The following is a 22563-nucleotide window of genomic DNA, read 5'->3' on the forward strand; positions in this document are numbered from 1 at the left end:
GGTCCTGTGGATGTTATGGTGGCAGCCGGATGGATGGATGTAGGAAGCCGCGGGAGACTTTGTCCTTCGCGAATCTTTTTGCGGTCTGGGCTTGCTGTACATAACTACCTACCCGGGAAGCCCTTACCCCAAAAAGCATTCGCGGAGGGCGCATTCGCCGAAGGAGCAGCAGCTGCGATCGCCGAGCCTTGGACTTATCTAGACTCTGTGGGCTTCTATTATTAATTCCTGGCACCTTTCCCTTTCCCCCGTCCAACCCACCCCCCCCCCCAACCCCACCTCCTGCTGTGAGTGTATATATGTGTCTCTAGATAAATATATGTAGTGAGAGAAATAAACACCCTTTCCCCCCTTTCCTACTCCGCTTGGTCCCCCAGACGTCCAAATATTCCCCGTCGCCTAACTTTTTAATCGACTTTGCCTAAAGGAGCAAATCACGCGTTTATTCAGATAATTGTATGGTGTTTTTTATTTTATTAATGGAAAAATAAAAATAGAAGAAAACTTCCTAAAAGTTCTCCTATCCTCACCTTCCCCACCCCCCTCCACCCACCCCCCTCCTTCCAGGGCATAGCCGTGTTTGAAAATATGGGTGTCCTAATTGATCGAGATTAATTCATAAAAAAAAAAATTCTTCGGAGCGATTCATTAAATGCTCTGTAATCGTAAGCCTCGGTTTATTTCGAGGTGGGGAGGGTGGGATTTACTGGGATCACCCTATAAATAATAGGGAGGGAGGAGGAGGAGGAGGAGGGGGAGGTGCACGGATCCGCCGCGGTTTGGGGGAGACCCCAGTTAGCAGGAGATGCACCATGGAAGCGCTTGCCAAAGGCGCCTCCCTCCCCCCTGCCCACTTCCAACCTGATTTTAAGCAACTTGCAGTCCGGTGATATCTCCACTCACTCTTTCCGCAAAAACTAGTGCCCCCTAAAAGGGTAAAAAAGGCAGAATCGGAGGGAAAATCCAGCCGAGGCGATGCTTTTGGACGAGGTGATTGCAAGCGAGCAAAGCAGCATCAGCACTAGCTCTGTGGTTCTGAAACTGCCTTGTGCATGCACACAGCACTGAGAGCATCTCAGGCAGGAGTTAGGGAAGCTACATTTTCCCTCTCTTTGCAGTAATTACCAGCCCGGATTCCGTGGGCAAGAAATAAATAGCAAAGAGAAATCCTCCCTGCCTGCCGCCCCCCAAAAGAGGCAGCGATTAAGCGCAGATCTGTCCGTGCAGATCAGCCTCGTGAAAGAGACAAGATCTAAGCAGCAAGTTGGTAGCAGAGTGGCCGCTTGACGCAACACAGGGGCCTATGGTTCGCCCGGCTGTAAAATAAAAAGGAGGTGGGGGTGCGATCCAATGTCTCAGCTGTTAGAAAACACAAGGGCTCTCCCATCTGCCCCCCCCTCCCCCCGGCAGCGGCACGGAGGGAGACCCGGCTGAGAAAGGGCTGATCTTGCATTTCAGGGAAGCCTGCATTGGAGAGATCGGGTGAGGACCACAGTCTAAGAGTTAATATTTCTCGAGAAACAAAAGATATTTTGAAGACTTGCTCGCAGTTTAGAAAAGAGTAAAAGACTGGCTAAGGGACAAGTGAGAAAAGAAAGCAGAGCAAAAGCACCTCATTGCTCCCTTTCCTCCTTTTCTTCTTGCTCAGGACACGTAGCTTGAGCACTAGCTGGCTTGATGAAAACAAAGGTGGAAGGGTCACAATACCTTTTAAGTAGCCTTGCATTTTCATAATTATTTATCCTCTTCTACTTAGAGAAAAAAAAAGACGTTTGTACTTTCCGGTGGCCAGCAAACATCTTTACAGGGGTTTTATTCATGTGAGCATATTCTAAAGGGAGAGACAAGGTAGAGGGAACTTGGGAAAAAAAAAAAGAGAGATGTGATAAGAGGGATCAGCCAAGCTAAGGCTATAAAAAAATCCTCTCTGTTCCCTGCCTACTGTCGTCCCTCAAGAGGATGGAAACCAGGAGTGATTTGGGGGGGCAGCTCAGGCGCGAAGGGAAGTCCGAGCCACGATGGTGCAGCTCCCCGTCTCTTTACCTTGCCAGCCAACTGTTGCTGCCATGCTTAGGGCTGCGGCTGCTGCGGGCGGAGCGGGAGCCGCTCCCTTCTGCTTGGGGCTGCCCCTGGCCAGGCTCCGCGGCCGCCGCAGCTCCGCAGGGCGCCCCTCGCCAGCCGCCCTGCCCCGCTCCCTGCCCTGCTCTCTGCTCTCGCTCCTCGCAGGTTCCCGTCCGCTGCAGGACGCTTGGACACGTCGGGCGGTCCGGGCCGCTGCCGCACCCGACCGGGCACCCACCCGCGGCAACCCCTCCGGGCTGCCCCGGGGAAGCCCCGGCCCTCTCCTCCTGCCGTCGGGCTCCTGCCCGGCCCTGCCAAGGCGCGTCCCGGCCTGGCCTCGCCTCCCCCGACGTACTGTGCCGGGTCTGGGCCTGAGGCAGCTGCAGGGGCTCCTCTCTGGTACCCTGTGGGTGTGGGTGGGTGTGTGTATCCCCACGGGTGATAGGGGCGTCCGGGTGGGGCCGCGAGCCAGTCTCCGCTCCCCTCGACGCTTCAGGGCAAGGCGCAGCCAGGTGAGTCGGGGAGGAGCGGAGATCCCTGCGGGAGCCACTCCGGCGCGATTAATCCTCCTCTCCCGCTGCCTTTCCCCGCAGGTGCGGCCGCGCCGTCGAGGCCGGAGGCGCCGCGGGAGCAGCGAGGGCCGCAGGCAGGTGAGAGAAGCGACGGGCTTTCCCCACACCCCCGGGATTCCTCACACGGGCCCCTCCCGAAAGCCGGGGAACCGTCCGGGCTCCCGGCTGCTGCCGTTCGCTCGGACCCCGGCGCTGGTTACGGCCAGGCTTGGCACTAGGCCACAGCTGCCCCCTGACCCCCAGCACCGACAGGGCTCCAGCAGCACCTGCTGCTCCCAGGCACAGGCAACAACCTCGTCCCACATGGGAGAAAGCTCAGGATGCTGGAAGGGAGGTCGAGGCAATGAAACAGGGGGGCAAATCCACATAAAGTTGTTACAAATGATATATAAACAGGTCGTCATGTTGATTTCTAGTGAAACCTGTCGTCTAAAGACAGTGGGGAAGGAAAATAGTTATTGAGCATTGCCTAAAATCTCCGTGCTTCCTTCATTCATTCACTAGTTAACACTCTGTCACTTCATGGTTAAATGCATTGTCCGACATTTGCAGTTCTCGTAGTTTTTGCCTGCTAGATTTCTTTCTTTTTTCTTTTTTTTTTTTTTTAAATCCACCATCCTTGAGACAGCTAGTACAAATTACTGTCTACCACTATAGTCATGAGGCAGAAAATTGAGAGGCAAATTAATTGATAGCACATGTTTTAAAAGCAAAAGGACCCTCTCCCAGTAAAACAACCAAACATATCCTTGTTTCAGTCAGGTTTGGCCATTGTCCCCTGCTCTGTTTTCAGACGTGGCAATTATAAAGACGAAATACGTTCCAGTTACAAAATGAAAAGTTTACAAATAATTAACTACAGAAAGGTCTTTTTATATTTTGAATTTTAAGTTCATTTTTCATATTTTAAATTTTAAATTCAGTTTATGAGTAAATGAAATACATAGGAAGGATTTTTGTAAGAAGTCCATTTTTGTCTTTTTATTTTGGCATCTAATTTCTTGATGTACGATATCTGCCCACAAATTACAATGGACAATTTGCTGTAAAACAACACAAATGTCTTCCTTCAGAAAGCTGCCATTATGGGCAGATGTCTTCAGAGGTTAGGAGCTCCTAACCTGCCACCTGTCTTACATCAAACACTCTGTTAGGACCCATAAAGCTTAGCAGTGCTTTACTGGTATCAGCTTGTTTGCAACCAAAGTAGACAAACTCTGCTTACTTAAAAGTATGAAGGAAAAGCAGCTTCTCGTAGCCAAAGATGGGTAAGGCCTGCTAGAGCCTCGAGTACATGCAACTCCTAGACCAGCATTTAATCTCCCCCAAAAGAGGATGTATCAAATACTAAACTAGTACTGCTCTTGAGGTTTCTTAAAAGGTCAAGGCATACATTGCTAGGAGTGGGGGGTCAGTGCATGTTAATTTATGTCTGTTACTGCACTTAATACAATTATATAAAGGCTAAGGGCCTATGAATAGAATTGCTGCTTAAGACCTCTGAGCCTCCCGTATTCCTGTCAGTAAAGGGCTGAGAAATACCTCCAACCATCTGTAAAAAATTGCTTTGTGAATATGGGCCTCATGAAATAATGATTTAACACTCTTACCCCATCCTCCTTCTTCCCTCCTTCTCCCCCAGTTTTTTATTAGTATTTGAGTCTTTCACAGATCATCTGCGCATCAGTTTTCATTCCTTCTATTTAAGATCTGTTACCACAAATATATTTAGCTATAATATTTGGATTAGCTGTAGTATGCTGCCATCTCATTTCTGGATATAGAGATTGCTCTTATAAAGGACTCATGTAAATTACCTTTTATTAGTATTATTATATTTTTCAGACAAGTTGTGTAGTTGTTTCTTGTGTAACTTTCAGTAACCATCAGGCCTTGCTGAAACACTAGACACTTTAAAATATATGTCTAAAGGGGCTTTTCCTATAAATTAAAATAAATATCTTTCAGCTTTTCTAGTACAGGGCAGGTTAATTTGGTTACTGTTATGCTGCTGCCCCCCCCATTCCCCCCCCCCTCAAATGATCAAAAACTTATTATATCTCTTTCTTTTTCTGAAATATTTTGTGGGAACTAATTGTGGAATACTAAATAGGGTTTGTTGACTCACTGGAAGTGTCCACAGAAGTGTGTTTTGCCAAAATGTTCCCAGTTTTGTCATCCCTGGTTTAGCATGACCAGTGGATGTGCCCTGATACCAGTTATGCAGGTAGTAGTGCTTGCAGCATGTTAGTTGACACTGTGTTTGTCTAACATAGGGAGTACGAGAGTGAAGCCCCAATAAGCCTAATTAGCAGTAGAAATGTTAGGAAAGGTTGGCAGATTTATGGTACTGCAGATGTGATATGTAGTCTGGGGAAAATACAGCATGTAGACTTCCCAAAGTTCAGAGAGGAGCACTGCAGCAGCCAAACTTGGTCTGAAATAACACAACGCTCTTTCTGTTTGTAAATATAATCCATTCCCATTTGTAAATAAACCAGAAAAGAGCAGCATTGCCCATGGACTTTGTTTGGAGCAGGAAGAAGCTGCACCTTATTTAAATACATTCAATTTTCTGTGTAAGTGACCAAGTACTGTTCAGAGCAGCACACACAGGCACAGGGTTGGCTGCATGCGTGCACAAAAATACATATGCATGTGAATATAAAATGGATTTTTTTTCTAGCACTTTGTTTTAATTCTGGATAGTCAAGCTTCTTAATTTGTAGAAGAGAGTTACAGAAGTAGTCCCTGTGAAATTTAAAGTTTCCACTTAATTTAAGAAGCACTACCTGTGTTTTATAGCATATTTGATGCTGTTGTTCAGATGGGTTTGGAAGGATGATAGAAGATGCTTTATTAATTTTTTTATGTGCACAAGGAGAAATGCATCATGGTAGTAGCATGACATGAATCACATTTCTAATACGTCTTTAGTCTCTGCAGAACCTCTCTGGGGTTAGGAGACACCATCTACTCCATGTGGCCACAGTCCAAACTCCTGCACAGCTCAAGTGCTTCCCATGACCCATGTTCCTGTCCGTGTGCAAGTAGTCCCAGGCTGTGGTGACATAAGTGTGGTGACAAGGACACGCATTCGGGCACTGATGGTACCTCTGCTGGTCACCAGGATGCAGCATTAACTTCTGCAGGAGAAAAGAGATGATTCCCTCGAGTCGAGCCAGAGAAGAAACGTGACCCGTGTGTTTGTCAATGAGTTGTGGTGTTTTCAGTGCTAATGTCTAGGCACCACGATGTTCTCTTCCAGGCAGGCATAGATGGGAGACATGTGAGAGGAAAAGGGAGGTGAATTTAATTTTCTGTTTATTTTATTAGAGGATTCCCTCATCCCCAATGCTCATTCTCTGAATTTGACAAATCCATGCTCTCCCATTGCAGCAGCTCTGTCTCCTGGGACGTGGCCAGGCTGTCTTCTGAAGTTGCCCCCTTTGCTTGGCAGTGGAGGTACTGAAGGGGTCACCTTCTCCCCACAGTTAAAAGTGAGCAAGTCGTTTTTTAAAAAGGGCTCAGAGAATTGTGAGTTTCTAGGCCAAGAACATAGTAAACAATTTTCTAAGAATAAATTCAGGGTGTGCCATGGAAGAGGTGTTCCATCATCCCTTATTTTCAGCGAGCTATACGTAAACAGCATGGAATAATGTTGTGCTAAATAACGTAAGCTAGCATGGCCTTCTGCCCAAGCAGACAAGGTTCATTTGCCTGGGAAACCTGAAAATTCTCAATTTGTGTGCAAAACTCTCTGAGAAGGGGAGTTGCAAAAAAAAAAAATTATTCTGAGAATTTGATTGTTTTAAATGATGCCTTTTCAAAATGATTGCATGGTTGAAGGAAAAAATGGAAAGCAGTGGGACACTGCCATGGAGAAATTACATCCTTTTTAAAGAATGTGATTCTTCCATTTTTGTTCTCTTCAAATTATCTGCCCTCATGTGAATGTTTCTACCAGAGAGGTGTGGGAGGCAGAAAGCACTGCCAAATCAAGGCCCACCACACCCTTGAGTTTATAGCTTTACTGAAGGAAATAAGGTTATTTTCCAACAGAGGAGCTGGGACAAGCACTGGGAGAACATGTGTTGCTGTTCAGCTCATCACAGCACAGTCCCAGCTGTACAGATGTAAGTCAGCCCGTGCAGGTGTCCACCCTAACTGCAAACGGGAGGGAAAGGAGGAAGTGGCCTAGAAGAGAGGGCATTTGATCTTGCACTGAGTGGATGGCACATGGTGTCCACTCTGGAAAAAACATCAACATTTCCTGGGAGAGGAGTAAAGACCAAAAAGGCCAGTAATTAGGAGGAGGGCCGGGGAGAAGTCACCAGCAGCCATGACACCATCAGTTATTTAACCTCAATGTATAGAATACATAGTCAGCAGTGTTAATTGAACAGAAGTACTGTGAGCTGCAAAGACCCAAAGAAAGCCACAAAAGCCAACACAGAAACGTCTCAATGCCCTTGTCTTTCTCTTTCTGGAAAGTCTGGCTGGGTGACTCAATAAAATTCTACGTGTCTGGTGTAGCTGCCCTTTTCCTTAGTGACAAGCTGATGCCAGGTCTCTATCATTTTCTGATTTCCAGTCTAAATCTCTTTAATTATATTGTTATATTTTAGTTATTTTTCAGCACGTGTTCATATGCTCTGTCACATTAAAAATGACCAGTGATTAAAGAGAAGACCTATTTGTCTGCTGAGAGCATGTGAAAAATCTTGACATACTGTTAGAAGTTCTTGGCTGTGCCAATACGTTTTCCAGTTTTGATGTGAACGTATACTCACTGCTAATTTGCTGTTTGTTGATCCATCTCCAGTGCCAGGATGGTGCAGTGAGGGGTTTCCTGCCTGGGCACAGTTCTCAGCCTTTGTCACAGATCTGTCTGTTCCTGTGGCCTCTTGCTCCTCAGAGAGTCTCCAGCCCATGTGTCCCAAGTGTAAGGCACAATTCATGGTTGGAAAGGAAATTGGATTTCTTCTCAAAGAGGTAGAAAGAGAGGGACAGATGACATGACTTTTGGGGGGGGTGCTGTTTTCTGACAATATATTTGGTAACTCTCTCTTCCTTTCAAATCAGGATTTATAAAGCCAAAAAAGAAACAAATTAGCAGAATGACAGGTAGGCTTTTTTAAAAGATTTGTCCACTGCTGGTTCCCAGACTCATCCTCGTCAAAGCAACACTTCTCAGTCACTCTCCTTACCCTCAGAGGAACATCTGCTGAGGAAGCATGATATGGCACAGGTAGAGAAATGACTAAATGCAGCTCATGATGGGAATGTGGCAAGACAGTTCCCATTTTTCCTCTTTCAGTCCTCCTTCCTTTTTTTTTTTTTTTAAATTTACTGGTTTTCCCTTATTTTTATTTTATTGTTTCTTCTTCTCTGTCCCAAGTCAGGCACATGCACACTGTCTCTCTGTTTTCCTTCCATTGTGTCTCCCAGATTTTCACCCACCTCCATGGCCACCTGTTCCTGGAAAGGGCCCTCGGCTGATTCCCCTGCTCCTCCCACCTTGCTCCCTACAATGCACAGGAGAGGAGTGCTCCTGGTGAGCACAGGAGGTGAAAATTGGGAGGCAGGGCAGGAGGTAGAGGAGTGAGCCTGGGCAGCCAGTTTGAGACATGATCAGTAGCTGGCCTTGCCACTGTTTTTGGGCCCTTGGACATTTACAATTTTCATCATGGATGCAGAGTGTGGAGACATCAGGGCCTGTCAATGTAAGTGTGAGAAATCTTCCCCTCACCTACGGAGTTTGGTGTTAGGGTTCCTCACCTTAATTGCTCTTTAGGTAAATTAGAGAGGTGTGTGCTGCTGTGCCTGTTGCACAGGGCTGATGTGGACTTTGCAGGTAGTTTAGAAATGGATTCTCCATCTGCAGTATGTTGCAGATGATGATTGAAGTTACAAGGCATAGAGGGGAGTGTATGATCCTTGCTCTATGACCAGTTGAGGCCAGAAATGATGGGAAAGAAGAATCCATTACACAAAAATAGGATTTATTGGCATGTATTGCACATTTTTATAAAGAGTTTTGTAACTAACTGTGTGTGTTATGTTCACATGCATATGTTTTTATCATGCAGTTGTAGCAAAAGGCCAACCTAACTGAACCAAATTAAGAAAAACAGAAGCAATAGAAAAAACCCCAATTTTACATTACTGATTTCTACTCTGAACTGTTTGAGTCCATACACTGGCAGGCCTCCCACACCTTCATCTCTAGGCTTTATTAAGAGGTTGAAGGATCGTGTATAGCGTGACTGAAAAAACAGGGTGCCAAGTCATGCAGCTGAAACATTTGGGAGCTCTGCTCATCAGGCTTGCAGTATAAGGGACATTATGTTGAAGACTGACCCTCAGAGTAATCTTGAAGGACCTATGGCAATGACTTTTTAACATCCCATGGTTTTCTTTTAAAAAAAAATTTAGAAGCATGTTTGTGAAAAAGAAAAGAAAAAACCTCCAGCTATCTTTTGTGTTTAAATTAAATTAAAACACTTTATAGTTAATGTTAAAAACCAAAAGTAACTGATTTTTTATTAATACTTGACAGCAAGGAGTCTATATGGCTAGAACAGAAAGATAAAGAATTGGTTTTTGGTTTTTTTTTTTTTTAACTGGCCAAACTGAATGAAATAAAACAATAAAGAGCCTATAAAAGGGGAAATCAGGATTTCCCCTTGTTTGTTTTTTTTAGTTTCTCCGAGTGCTTTCTGGTTTTGCTCTTAAAAAAAAAATAGTATCAGAAACCATGACATTTTTTGCATAATAATTTTAAATTTATACAATAGTTTTAACTTATTATAACAATTATACAAGGTGCTTTTTTTTTCCCTTCTTTAGTTTTTCTTACCCAGTAGTTGTGAATATATAAGTCTTTGTATGTGCATAGATAGATGTGTATGTGCACATACGGACATATCCTCAAATACAGGTACATGCAAATCCATAGTAGAAGTAATAAAGGCAAAATGTGATCCCTTTCTTGATAGTTATAAGTTTTGCAAACAATTGAAGATGGTTTACTGGTCCAGAGGTTTTAATGTACAGTAAGAAAATTATAGTTAATTTCATAAATATTTACTAACTTTTTAAAGGCCTATTCAGTATTAATTCTGCTGAAATACAGGGCAGACTATTTTATTATATCACAGTTTATGGAATCAAGGACATTTTAAAAAATAATGTTTATTGACCAGTGACTGCCTACATTTCTGCAACTTCCATTCAGGTGTTTTTTAACACCAATTTTAACTATTTAGTCAAGAAAATATTTTCTGGCTGTTTGCATTTACCAGCAGTCTGTTGCAATTCAAAGCTTGGTATGTAGCTTCCAAACCTAGCAGCTGTTTCTGGAGAAAAGTAACTGCATCCTGATCCAGCAAGGGCTTTTCTCCTCCAAGCAGGTTTCTAACAGGACTTAGCCTGACCACAACAGGGCTCCTCAAAGCAGTAAATGCTGCAAAGAGATACAGATACTTGCAGGGAAAGGCCTTTTGCTTTGCAGTGCTGCATCTGAGATTTTTTTCCTCTTCCTTTTTACAATGGGTAAAAATATATGGCTTGTGTTGAAAATCAAGCTCTTGTTGACTTCTGCTTTACTTTTAATTGTGCAGTTACAGAAGTGGGACAAAGACTTTACAGCCCCCCCAAAGGAGCCTTGTCTCTGAGAATGTCTATTTTTTGTCAGTTTGAACAATTTCCATAGGATGCACTTCTGGCATTGTGTGATTTGCTATCTGTTCCCATGCTTGGTAAACCTATTAGCAATAGACATTCTGGCTTTATTAATTCACTGCTTCATGCTACATCTACTTCAGGGCAGAGAGACTGTTCAAAGCCTGAGAGGAATATTTGGGTTTCTAGGTCCTTTCTGATTAGGTTGTCAAAATAAAAGAGTAGGGGTATTTTCTTTTATTCTTTATTTGTTATTTTTTAATTTTAATTTTTTTTTAATACCACTAACCATTATTGCCTGGCAACTGAATAGAGAACTTCCAAACTTGTATTACACAAACTATTTCTACCTTTCTTGTTTTCTTCTCTGATTATTCATAGTCATACTAAGCCTTTCTCAATGTAATGGGCTTTAAAAATGTATGTATAATGCAGCTCCTAAATTGAGAATGGAGACCCTGCAGTTTAGCATTCAGTAAACAAAATGTTACCAGGTACTGTCATGCCAATAAGTTTAAGGATTCCCAGATGAACAGGAGTGCAGAAACCCTTGTAACCTGCTATAGTACATCTTTTTGCATAATACCTTCATTTACTTTCCCATATGGTTCATGAGATTATGGAGTCAGTTCTGCTCCTACAGTGAGACCATTAGTAAAACTCCTTTAGACTTGTATATAAAAAAATACTTGTTCAAGAGTGATAATTTCTTATTCTGAAGTTATTTGACTTCTTTTTTTGAGGCATATTCATCCCTTTCATTTTTTTTTCAGTTGATATATATTGCTGTACAGTAGAAACTCATGGTTGAGGTATTTTAATTCTGCCCAAATTTAAGCAGATATTACATGCAAGAAGAGCAATCTTGAAAAAAAATCAGAAAATTGTGATGAGGTTGAAATGGAAGAAAACATTGTTCTGCACAAAGTAACATTGCATTTCATCTTTATTTTTTCTTTCCAGATCAATTTGGGTGTTCTGATGTATAAAAGTCCATGCTCTGTCTGCTCCCTGCCCCCACATTGTCTAAGTCACTGGTACCACATAAGCTTGTCACTCTGTACCCTCCATACTACATAGGTGAAATTTTAGCTAACATTTTCTCAGTGAAATAATGGTCATTGCTTTTCACTCTTGTTAAGTAAATCGGTCTCTTGGTTCATTCCTTCATAGGAATGTCTTGTATAGATTTGAACTGGTAGAGTAGAACTCTCTATGTGGAGGACTAGGTATATGTGCATATATGTAGGCATATGTGCATTAAAAATGTAGGAAAAATATAGCAACTTAAAATAACAAATAGAATCAAATTAATCTGCCCTTAATTCATTTGTTTTTAAGGCATTTGGTTAGAATAATAGTATTTTAATATGTTCATGAAACTGCAGTATATTTCTCCTATACAGTGAAACAGATATGCTGGAGAGGAATTTCACAAACCGTTGCTTTGAAAATGTGTTTGATCATACCTGTCTATAAAGTGCATATCTAGTCCTTATGAGATTTAACCAAATCTGATCCAAATCCCACTGAAATTAAGGGCTGTTTTTCAACTGAATAGGAATTGCATCAGTCCCTTCAGTAGCCTTATTTATTTGGGGGTAACAGCTGTCAGGATTTCTCTCTGTGTGTGTGCATGTGTAACTGTGTACATTTTATTCATGTACCATCATATAGAAAAACCCCATGTTTTACGTAGTTTTACTGTGCCTTTGTGCATGTGTTAGGTAGGCACATGTCCATGAGATAGTACATGGGAGGAGTTGTGTTGCAGAGGTCTCCTCTTTATGCTCAAGTAGATTTATATTTTTTTAAACTTTATTTTATTTTATTTTTTTATATCTAGGAGATAGCCAACATCTAACCTTCAACAGGAAAAATGGCACATTAATTTTTGCTGGTTTTTTCCATTTTAATTTGTCCTTGAAGGTCAAAATTATTTTGGTGATCGCTTCATGTCACCATTTTTATTTGGAGTCAGACTGTAATATCTCTGGCACAGGGACTGAGAAGTTAAGAACACATATCTGAAGTGTCTAACACATCAGAAGAGATTTTTTTTTTTTTGCCCCATTCCATAGTGGTAAAGCAAATATGGGCCAATACCTGCTAGCTTCATTATCCACATTTTCTTAACCACTTGGTAATTACACTTAAGTCCACTTGCTTAATTACAGAGCTAAAAATAGTGGTTTTTTTCATAGGTAGCTATAGTAGTTGTGTGTAACGTATTACAGTAAATAATTTTTCTTTGATTTACAATGCTTTTTTTTGTATTGGCTTGCCTTTCCTGCTGCCTAGTTTAGGAGCCTAACCTCAGAGAAGCAAGTTTGACATTTTAGGCAATTGTTTTCTAACCTTATAGATGGTCCCCAAACTATACAGCACTTATTTCTTTATCAGCTTTAAGAATAAATGAGATACTGCTTTCTGGTATCCAAAAGGTAACCCCAGTTAGGTCTAATGCAGTTTTGGGAAAAGGTGTTAAGAAGGAAACAAGTCAGCTTGTTTCTCTGTCATTTCTAGCAGCCCTGAACAGTATGGAATTTGAGTAACAGAATCTCAGTGGAGTGAACAGAAGATTTTGTCTCTAAGGGCATTCTGAACAATGTAAATTGTGCTAATAGAGCATGATGAAATGTGAGCATTTGGTCATCTAAGCATCAGCCTAGGATGAAACCCCTATGTGCAGTCGGTCCCCCTCTCTCTTAGTCCAGCAGACACGTGAGGCTGTGGCAGCATGTCAGAGTGAGTGGGCAGGAGAGGGGACGTGCACCATCCTGCTGGGGCCACCTGTGGTTCTGCCACCAGCCAGAGATCTGCTGCTCTACCCACTGCCCTGCCACAACAGTAGCTCAGCCTGTTAGAAAATCTGGGTCAAAAGAAAAACAGAATATATTTGGGCCTGATCTTTTGTCCCAAACAGTTTTTAGCTTTAGAGGGTTTTAGTCTTGTAAACAGGTAGGTGTGTAGCATGTGTGAAGTCCCTTGGAGCTGTGGTGGCCCATACTGGTCAGCTGAACCAGCAGCCAGCCTCAGTGCCTGCTGTGTCAAGGATTGAGCTGATCTTTCTAGTGAGGATGAACCAAAAATAAATGAAGCAAACTATATGCTGAAAAGAAAAGTTAAACATCCAAAAGATAGCAAAAGTACTTGGGGCCTCTTTTTGAAATAAAAAGTTCTGGATGCATGATAAATGCAGGCTTGACTTCCTATTTGAAGAAGTATTTTAACAGCTTTGTTTTATTTATTCTAAGGTTAGGTAGTGTTGTAATGGAGACCTTGAAGATGCTTTTAAGTAGTTGTTTTAGAAGCACATTTAACTAGTATGAGTAAACTGTAATGAAAGTTTTACTTTGTATGTGCTTATTCAAGGGTCCAACATGGAAGCAAGAAAATGTTTTGTAGGGGGGTGAAAGATAAGTGTGTCTGTTAGGTATGATACAGTTTCCAAGCTCGTGTGTGTCAAGGCCAAATGTAACTCACTATTTATACATTTGCCACAGTCTTGTTTCCAGCAAATGGAAGGATTTATCTGAGTGGCCAGAGCAGAAACTTGCATTAAAAATTAGCCTTGACTATTATTCCTTTATTCTTTTGCATCCAGCAATATTATTCCTTTGCATTCTTTAGACAAAAACAAAATTATCCACATTTATAATGAAGCTGAGAATAAACAAGCAAACAAAAAAATTAAATCTTTGCTCTGTTATTCTTTCTACAGTTAGTCAGGGGGCCATTGATATAGAAAGAACATAATTGCATTTTTAGGTAACAGTCAAATCCATATTGCCCTGTCCCATGAATCTGCTGCTGTGACATGTTAGCAGGACCTAGCCCATTGTCTTCAAATGGACAATTCACACACAGAAAGGAGGCAGGTTTTGGCTCAGTCGTGTGTAAACAGAAGTTCCTCTGCACATCTAGAACTAAAAAAGCAGGTTTAGGATGATTTTTTTAATGAATGTAACCCCAAATAGGGAGGAAAATAATTCCATTGCAGTAGTAGTGGAAACTAAATGTTAAACAAGCGTGGATCAGAAAAAAAATAATTGTCAGAGCAGCATACTGGCATTTTATCACTCTCATCTGTTAATATACATGTTATTCAGTAAATATGGGTATTAAAAATAAATGTTAATCCTCTTTTCATATTTATTTCATGGTAACAGTCATATTTTTCTCTTTAATTTTGAAATTAAAAATATAAAAACATTTTGCTCTAGAGAACAAAGGCTGGATTTTTATTTCCCCCTCCATTTAAACTACTGATTACTAATTTATGTACTGGTCACTTATTGCTGACCATCCCAATTACTGCTTTTATATGGTATTTTACTTGCTGTTTTTCTGGACAGTATATGAAATAGGTTTTCATTTCTGTAGGATTCTAATCCTCTATTTCTACATATAGTACTAATATTTTCCTTAGAAACAGCCTTTCAATTGAGAATTTCCCCTCTGTAACTTTACCTTCATTACCCAAAATACTAAATACTCTATACTGAAGTTGTCTTGTTTTGAGCAGTCAGTATTTGGGTTAGTCTTTCTTGCAAGCTTGGGGGTTCAGGTCTGAGGCTGTAAACACTTCTGTACGTATGAGTAAGGCTAATTTTGTGAGTAGTCTAAGCCAGCAGGGCTCCTCAAACAAGTACGTGTTTGCAGGCTTGGGACCTGCAGATGTTTGGATGGAGGAGATGACAGGGAAGGGGTACAGATATCAAGTTTAATTTTTAATTACACATGCCTTCAAGGATCATAAAGAAATATGATAGTATATTTAATGAAATGGATTGTTTGGGACACATGACGCAAATGAAGCTGTTTGCCTGCTTTGATACCACAAGATAAAGTTAACCTAAATACCTGGTATCTTAATCAAATCTAACTATTGTAATTGTTGAAACTTTTGGTCCTGATTTAGTTAAATTTTAGGTAACATTCAAACATTTAAAAATCTTCCCATCTTATGATACTGGTTGACAAATCTGCAAAAGCAGGAGTCAGTTTCTAAAATTTGTGGGGATCAAAAGGCTCTTTAAATATGCTATCAAATTAGCAGCCTTTTGGTTTTATATAAAAGTTGTTATGACTGCTGTGATTTTTCACTGAGAAATTTGTTTTGAATAGGCCTTTTCCCCCCTTCACCACACCCCTTCCAAACTGCAGCCACAAATTAAAAACCACCCAAGAAAAGCTACTTGCTTGGTTCATAATACTGCTTGTACTTGATTTAGTGGGATTAGTATCAGTTTTAGATGTGAAGGGTATAGTGTAAAAGCAGAAGGACAGAGGTACATAAAAAGAGTATTTCACAACTTGGAGAATGTTTATAATGTAATCAGAAGCCTGTGCAATGAGAGAAAAGGTATCTGAGGATATAGTCAAATAAGGAAGCAAGAAAAATCAATGTTTTAGAAGCCATGTTTGCAAATATGATAAATATATCTACCTGGGAAATTATACTTAAGTTTTTTTTAAAATACTGTTTTACAGTAGTGAAATTAAGAAAAACTTTGAGAGTCAAATTCTGCCTTTAGATATACTCATATATTGCCTGATGGCATCAAGAGGGAAGATTTTAACTTCTCACATCTGACTTGGAACCAAACCAAAAAGACTATTTTCAGATGAATCTGGAGTGACTTCCAGATCAGAGGATCCCAAATTGATCTGCCAATGTATAGAGAGATGATTTCATCAGGCATAGAGAGCAGTCTCTTTGGACTTAAACACGATAGCTATTGAATAGCACATAGCAATGACAAATGGCAATTTTGGCTTTTTCAGAGAAGAGGGAATTTACTCACATGTAGAACTTCATAGTACAGAAGACTGTCTGCTAAAATGAGTGACAGGAACACCAGCCATCATTCCCTCTTCAAACTGCTATGTAATGGCTTTGCCCCTCTGTCCTGTAAATGTGAATAACCCAAATGAATTGCTAGGTTCTGTGATTCAAATAGAACATTAGTAAGCAGGATGTCCGGGTCCTCCTCCAGGGTCCCCCAGCTTTCCAGTATAAACCTGGACAGACATCTCTTTTTCAAATGGTATGTAGTATTTACGTGAAACATGTTTCAGCAGAATGGAGGCTTCAGTAAGCAGGCACAGTTTTGGGTAGACTGATCCTAGGCAACTGGTTACCAATTTGGGGAGATTGGCATACATATTTTTATTCTCCTTCACTTCTTTTATGAATGTAGTTGGGTGATACCATTTGAATATCTTGGTTCCTGATAGTTTCTGAAGGGTCCTGTCTGAAATAGTGATTTGGTCTCTCTTTATTTCTTAAAATTCTTGCAAAGAAAGGAGGCAGCCTGTTGTGTCAGAAGGCTGTGTACAAGGAAAGGCTCTGGTGAGTCTTCCCAAACCACACTGACCAGAAATTAACTGTCATTTATTTATCAGACACTTAACAATATCAACAAGAGTCAACACTTTTTTTTTCTCAGAAGTCTTTAGAGGACCCAGCTAAGCTGCCTATGATGTTTCTTGATCCTTTGTTTTAGAAGGTGGTCATCAAATCTTTGATTCTTACTTGTCCTGCAAGACATTTTATTTGTGAGGCTATTGACATTCCACAGTCCTAAAAAAAATCCAAATTGAAAGTTCTTGTCTCCTTGTTGTTAATCAGGATCGGGTGCCTGAAGACCAGCAATTGAGATGTCCCTGGACCTTTCACCAGGGAAGATAGGAAAAGGAATGTTGCCTGAATGTCTTATGTACAGTAGCACCAGACCTGAAGAAGCTGATTTCCTGGCATTGGTTCGTGCCTTGCTGTAAATTTTGATGGATGCTTTTCCTGCAGTTGGGCCATTCATAGCTGCCCTCTCTTGTGTGGATTCTCCAGAGCCTAATAAGTCAGTCACAGTGCAGCCTTTTAGTCCAACCTGGAACATTTACATGTCTCTGTAAGTCTTGTGGCCACTTGTTTCCACAAAACTTTCAGGAACTCAGTTACCATTGAGACCTGTATTGGAGTGCCAGGACTGGCTACAAACTGCCAGTGCATTCAGCAGTTATTGACCACCTTATGGTCACTTTCTGTCTGTCTTGTCCATGCACAAGTACACACACATGCACACACACAGCTTGATCACAAACCTTGTTGCCATAGGAAACCAAACTAAAAACAAGCAAGGTCAGAAGGCATGAGCTCATTGTTTTTCTTTTCCTGTTCCTTCTTAAAAACTCCTAGCACAAGCTTTTGTTATTCATTAGATTAGGCGTGGGTTTGGATGCTAGGTAATGGAAATTGTACTTGCTGCCTGCTAGTTTTATACTGCATGACATGGTGGTGTCCATCATGGTGTTTGTCTGGCTGCCATCTTTTCAGGCCTTACCTCACTCCCTCGTCAGTCTCTACAAGACTTGGCAGTGGTACTTGCTGCTTTGGCTTGCAGTTTCCTTCCTGGTCCCCTGCTTGTGGTTGAGAATGTCTCCCATAATCACTTTGATCTCAGTGCAGAGTTTTGCCCACCTTGAAAAAAGCAGCACCACAGGAAAAAAGATATTCCAAAATCCAAAGCAGGGTCATCAGTTGTTAAATATTAAAAAAATCGCTAGTCTGGTTAGAACTAACTCAACCACTGTCATCTTTGCTTTAGATTAAATATTTATAGTGTGTTATGACTAAACCTCTATAATACAGAGGTATTACCTGGGCAGGAGATCTGATGTATACCATGTCTCTCCACAAGGGCCATGAACGACATACTTTTGGTAACTGTTCAGGATAACTTTTCTTTCTTTTTCCCCCCTAGTAGAGCAGCAAAGTGCCACATTTTTGACCAAAATGGTTACTTGCAGAGACTTATTTGTCTTTTCAATATGAATTGTTGCATTCTCTTCCATCTTGTTCTATCAAATACACTTGCAAAGTACAAGCCATAAGGAACAGGAACCCATCTGGATATATGTGTTTAAAACAGCTTAGATAATAATAAAGCGCAGTATGTATTTTTTTTAATCTCATGTAAATATTCAAATTAGGTGCCTACAAATGGGCACAGTTATTTGTACATGTTTTGTCACAAATAAATCAGAATAAATCAAGATTCATATTTTCTATATACTGTTTTAGAAATTCAGAAACTGTACACTTACTTGGTTATGGTGGCCTGACACCCTACCAGGGAAGGCTTATGCCTTGCTTGTGATTTTCTGTGCTTTCACATGTACTTGCTCTTATGGAGGTTCTGGTCTTGGGTAAAATCAGAGAAGTTTCAGACTTGGAAAATATTTTCTCTTGTCCTGTCTGGATGCTTTTTTGCTCCAGTGGATGGAAATTATATCTTAAATATATATATTGTTTATTAATGATACCTTTGCAGTAAATCCCTGTGGTACATAGCTCACCCCAATCCTATCTGCATGTCTACATCTTCTTTCCCTGGCTTTGTCAGCGATGCAGAAACAGAGTACCCAAAGTCACTCAGCAGTGTCTTCTAGACACCTCAGTTTTGTTAGGCCTTCTAGGGAAAAAGCTCTTCTCAGCTACAAGAGTTCATTGAGGAGGGGGAAGAAGCCTGCTAGAGTAATGGTGGGGAATGGTAAAATTTGGAGCACTTCTGGCCACCAATAAGGATATGGAAAACACATTTTCTAAAACTCTCTTTTACCACCCCATCCCCAGGTTCCCTAGAACTGTATCTCTGTCTTTACTAGTTGTATACACAAGGTTTTGGCTGCCCATGGTGCCAAGCCATGAAACATTTGAAGTCTGGGATCCATGCTGATGTTATCAGGTCAGCAGAGGAAGGAACTACTAGAATGCAGTTTTTTGCAAAAGCCATTTAGGAGATTAAAGTTGCCACAGAGCGTACACTACATTCTTTCAAATCTTAGGCATATAGCTTTAAAATCCTTAAAGAAAAGGAAACTGGCAGCTCACTGGGAGACTCCTCAGACCTGGCACCATGTATCTTAAAGGCTCACATCACTGGCTGTGTCCATGCTAGTGAATGATACGCATCCTGGACCATTCTCTGGCACCGAGGTCAACTGGCACAAAGCATCCAGTATCCATGCTACTAAGCTGCCTTGATCTCCCAAGACATATGCAAAATGTTTCTTGAACACAGTCTCTAGCTCGTGGTAGCTTTCAGTCCTCACCCAGGAGCTGTTTAGGAGAGTGCTCTTTGGTCCTGGCCTCAGCCATGCCAGGGTTCTTTGAGAAACTGGAGAAGAGGTGCCAACAGCAGTGTCCCTGGCATCATTTAATGTTTCAGAGAAGGTGTAGCCAGCAGGCTTACAGGTGGATTGAGGGTGCCTTTGCTACAGCAACAAGATGGAAGGCTTGATTCTTTTAACAAGGGCTGCAATTCCTTCTCTTTGTCAATCCCTTTGCCTTCTCACTCAAACCTGAGGTTTTGTTCTGATGAATGCTGGAATAGCTTACTATTTTCAGCTGTTTAATAGTTTACTGTTGTGATTGTATTTGATTGTGTCTGAATTTGTATTTCCCCAAGGATAGAGAAAGGGATTCTATAAATATTATTTGTTTTAATTAATGAATGTCAGTTTCTTCTGTAATGTAGTAGGGCAGCAAGGATGTGCAGTGGGAGAGTGACCAGTAAGGCCAGAAAGGCATTGCTGTTTTTATTCCTGTGCCCCATTCACTGTAGTCCCTGTGCATCTGTTGCCAGAAAGTCTGGCACAAATGCCACCATGAAGGACATTATCTATTATAAAACCCTTGCTAAAGCCCCAAGGTACTGAAGGCAGACAATAAATTGCTTAATACTTTCTCAGGTATTTTTTAATGACTTGTAGTTTGCTGACACGATCCACAGAGACCCTGTAATGCAGGTCCTACTGAAAGGATGCACTTGGCCAAAAGTTTTTTATTTGAGCATTCAGAGTATTTTGATCCCTTTTAGGCTCTTCAGAAGACCACCAGAATTATTTTGTGCCAGTATAATCTTTCAAGGTATGTCTTCATTCTGGAACATCCTCTGGTGCAAGCTCTGGTTGAATTTGGCTAGGCATCTTAACCAGGCTTCTGCTCACTGAGTCAGACCGTTTGTTGGTCGTGGTCTAGGAGGCACACTGTTAGCCAAGGAGAAGAGGTTTCATTCTGGTGACTATTTTGTTAACTGAGAAGACTTTAAATTTCTTGTTAATAATATTTTACAAAGCTACACATGAAAATCTGAAATAAAAGACAATATTTTAATTAAATGCTGATATATCCTGGGCGAATCAGTGATGATACAGGGCCATGAAGATTCATTGTAGTCTATTAAGGTTGTGTCTACATTCTCAAATGAGTGTGTCTAGTCCTAGAGCTGTCTCGGATAAGTGAACAAAATATCTTGGGTGTTTTTGCTATTCTGAGGATTTCTGTTAGACTGATAGCTGAGTGAAATATTCTGTGGGACCAATACTGTTTGCTTAACTCATGGGAGCTAGTCTGCTTATTTCATGAGTTAGCAAAGTGAACTGAATTTTGTTGTTTGGAAACCATTCAGAAAGCTGTGCTATGTTTTTATGGAGGAGCTTCACTAGTGTGGATGTCACTATATGATTAAATCAATGGGAAACATGTGGGGAAGTTAGAAGGTATGGCATTGAGTTTGCAATGTTTTGAGATTAACAAACACACCCTTGAAGAGGGGCATGCACAGGACAGATGGACTCAAATTCCGATACACTTTAAATTATATTAAGTAATATTCATGGCTACTTATTATGCTGTATATTTAGGGCTTCTGTGGGTATACAGCACTGGAATCATTATGTTCTAAACTAAGAATTTTAGAGTAGTTTTAACAAATGTTCTATTCATCTGTAAAATCTGGAAATGTATTCTGTCAATGGAGGTTAGTACATAAAGACTGATGACAGTTGAAAAAAAAAGTGAACTTTTGTTTGAATATAACTATTTGTTTTGATGGTAATTGAGGCAATTCCTTCACTTTCCACAAACATTCATTAGATGACATTCTGTAGAAAAACTGTCACATGCAATGATGCATTTCTGTATCCATATGAATGGTTGAACTGGAACTGCATGTAGCTTTTAGGAAAGCCTTTGATGGGTTATAAGTTTACCAACCAAGGGTAAAAAAAACATGTCAGGTGATTGGGATGACCAACAACCCCCTATAAATACCAATTTATGAGTGGTGAGTTCCTAAAATACACAAAACAGTCATTTTAGTGAGTAGCTTGTGAGCAATCTCATGGGCAGAAGTATGTTGGCAATTACTCATTGAATAATTTGTGAAAAATATATCTGCTCATTGACATTTTGAAAAAAAAAGAAGATAAATCTCTTAAATGCATTGCAGAGAAATATCTTGCCAGCTAACAACCCAAAACACACAATTCCACTTACAAATATTTAGCCAACTTCTGATTGATATTTCTGAACTTCTGATATTTCTTATTGAAAGAGGTCTGTCTACATGTGCAGACCCCCCAGTTCCCCATACAGCAGAAAGGTAAGCCCAGAGTTGTGGCACAATTTGAATAAAACCCCAAATCTATATGAGTGGCTTGGTCCTGGTCTCAAATTTGCAGCTGGGTGGCTTTTTTTTTCAACAAAATTCAAAATTTTTATACATGGATATGTTAAAAAAATGGATTTCAGTTTGAACTTTGAACCAAAATTCACTTCTGAAGGCTGTTATGTATGAGCATTAGGGATACACATTTGAAAATGCAGCTATTGGCAGTCCTTAGTTTAAACTCCTCTGCAGACCACAGGTAGATCCAGAATAGCTTATAGCTTGTGATTTATGATCTGCTGCAGTTACAAGATTTATGAGGGCCCATTCCTGCATCATTCCCTTCTCATTGGTTCTGAGAATCAGTTCTCCCATGCTGCTCCTCTGTGACGTGCCTTAGGGGTTCAAAGGAGCTTTGTTTCCTGTGTCTCCTTCTTCCTTTGATGTCTTTGCTGAAACTCCCATGAAGAAAGGTCATTTTTAAGGGTATATTTTTGTGATGTAGACATGGGACATGAATTGAGACTGACAGATTCATTTCGTGCAGGATACGTGAATAGTGCTTGCAACTTGTGGTCCATATGTGCACGGACTGATTTCATATTGGTAGCTTAGCTGGCATTCAAATGTCATCCTTACAAGGTTATTTGTGCAATTTCAGCCTCGTTTCAGTAGTGGCTGGACAACAGATCTCATCATGTATAGGCACAGAGCTCTTCATGTATTCCTTTGCTGGCTGGGGGGGTAATATAATTTAATGACAGAAATTGGGGTTTTTTTTACAATTT

At 40.9% G+C, this 22563-nt stretch overlaps 1 long non-coding RNA gene across 1 annotated transcript in view; it reads left to right on the plus strand.

The window, feature by feature from the left end:
- LOC134419518 (uncharacterized) overlaps window positions 1-22563 on the plus strand; it is a 75449-nt gene that overhangs the window by 15685 nt on the left and 37201 nt on the right. The window contains exon 2 of the long non-coding RNA XR_010028074.1: window positions 2655-2711. This is a non-coding gene — a long non-coding RNA (uncharacterized LOC134419518). The remainder of the gene's footprint in view (window positions 1-2654; window positions 2712-22563) is intronic.

The sequence above is a fragment of the Melospiza melodia genome, chromosome 6, assembly GCF_035770615.1.
Source record: "Melospiza melodia melodia isolate bMelMel2 chromosome 6, bMelMel2.pri, whole genome shotgun sequence".
In the NCBI taxonomy this organism is placed as follows: Eukaryota; Metazoa; Chordata; class Aves; order Passeriformes; family Passerellidae; genus Melospiza; species Melospiza melodia.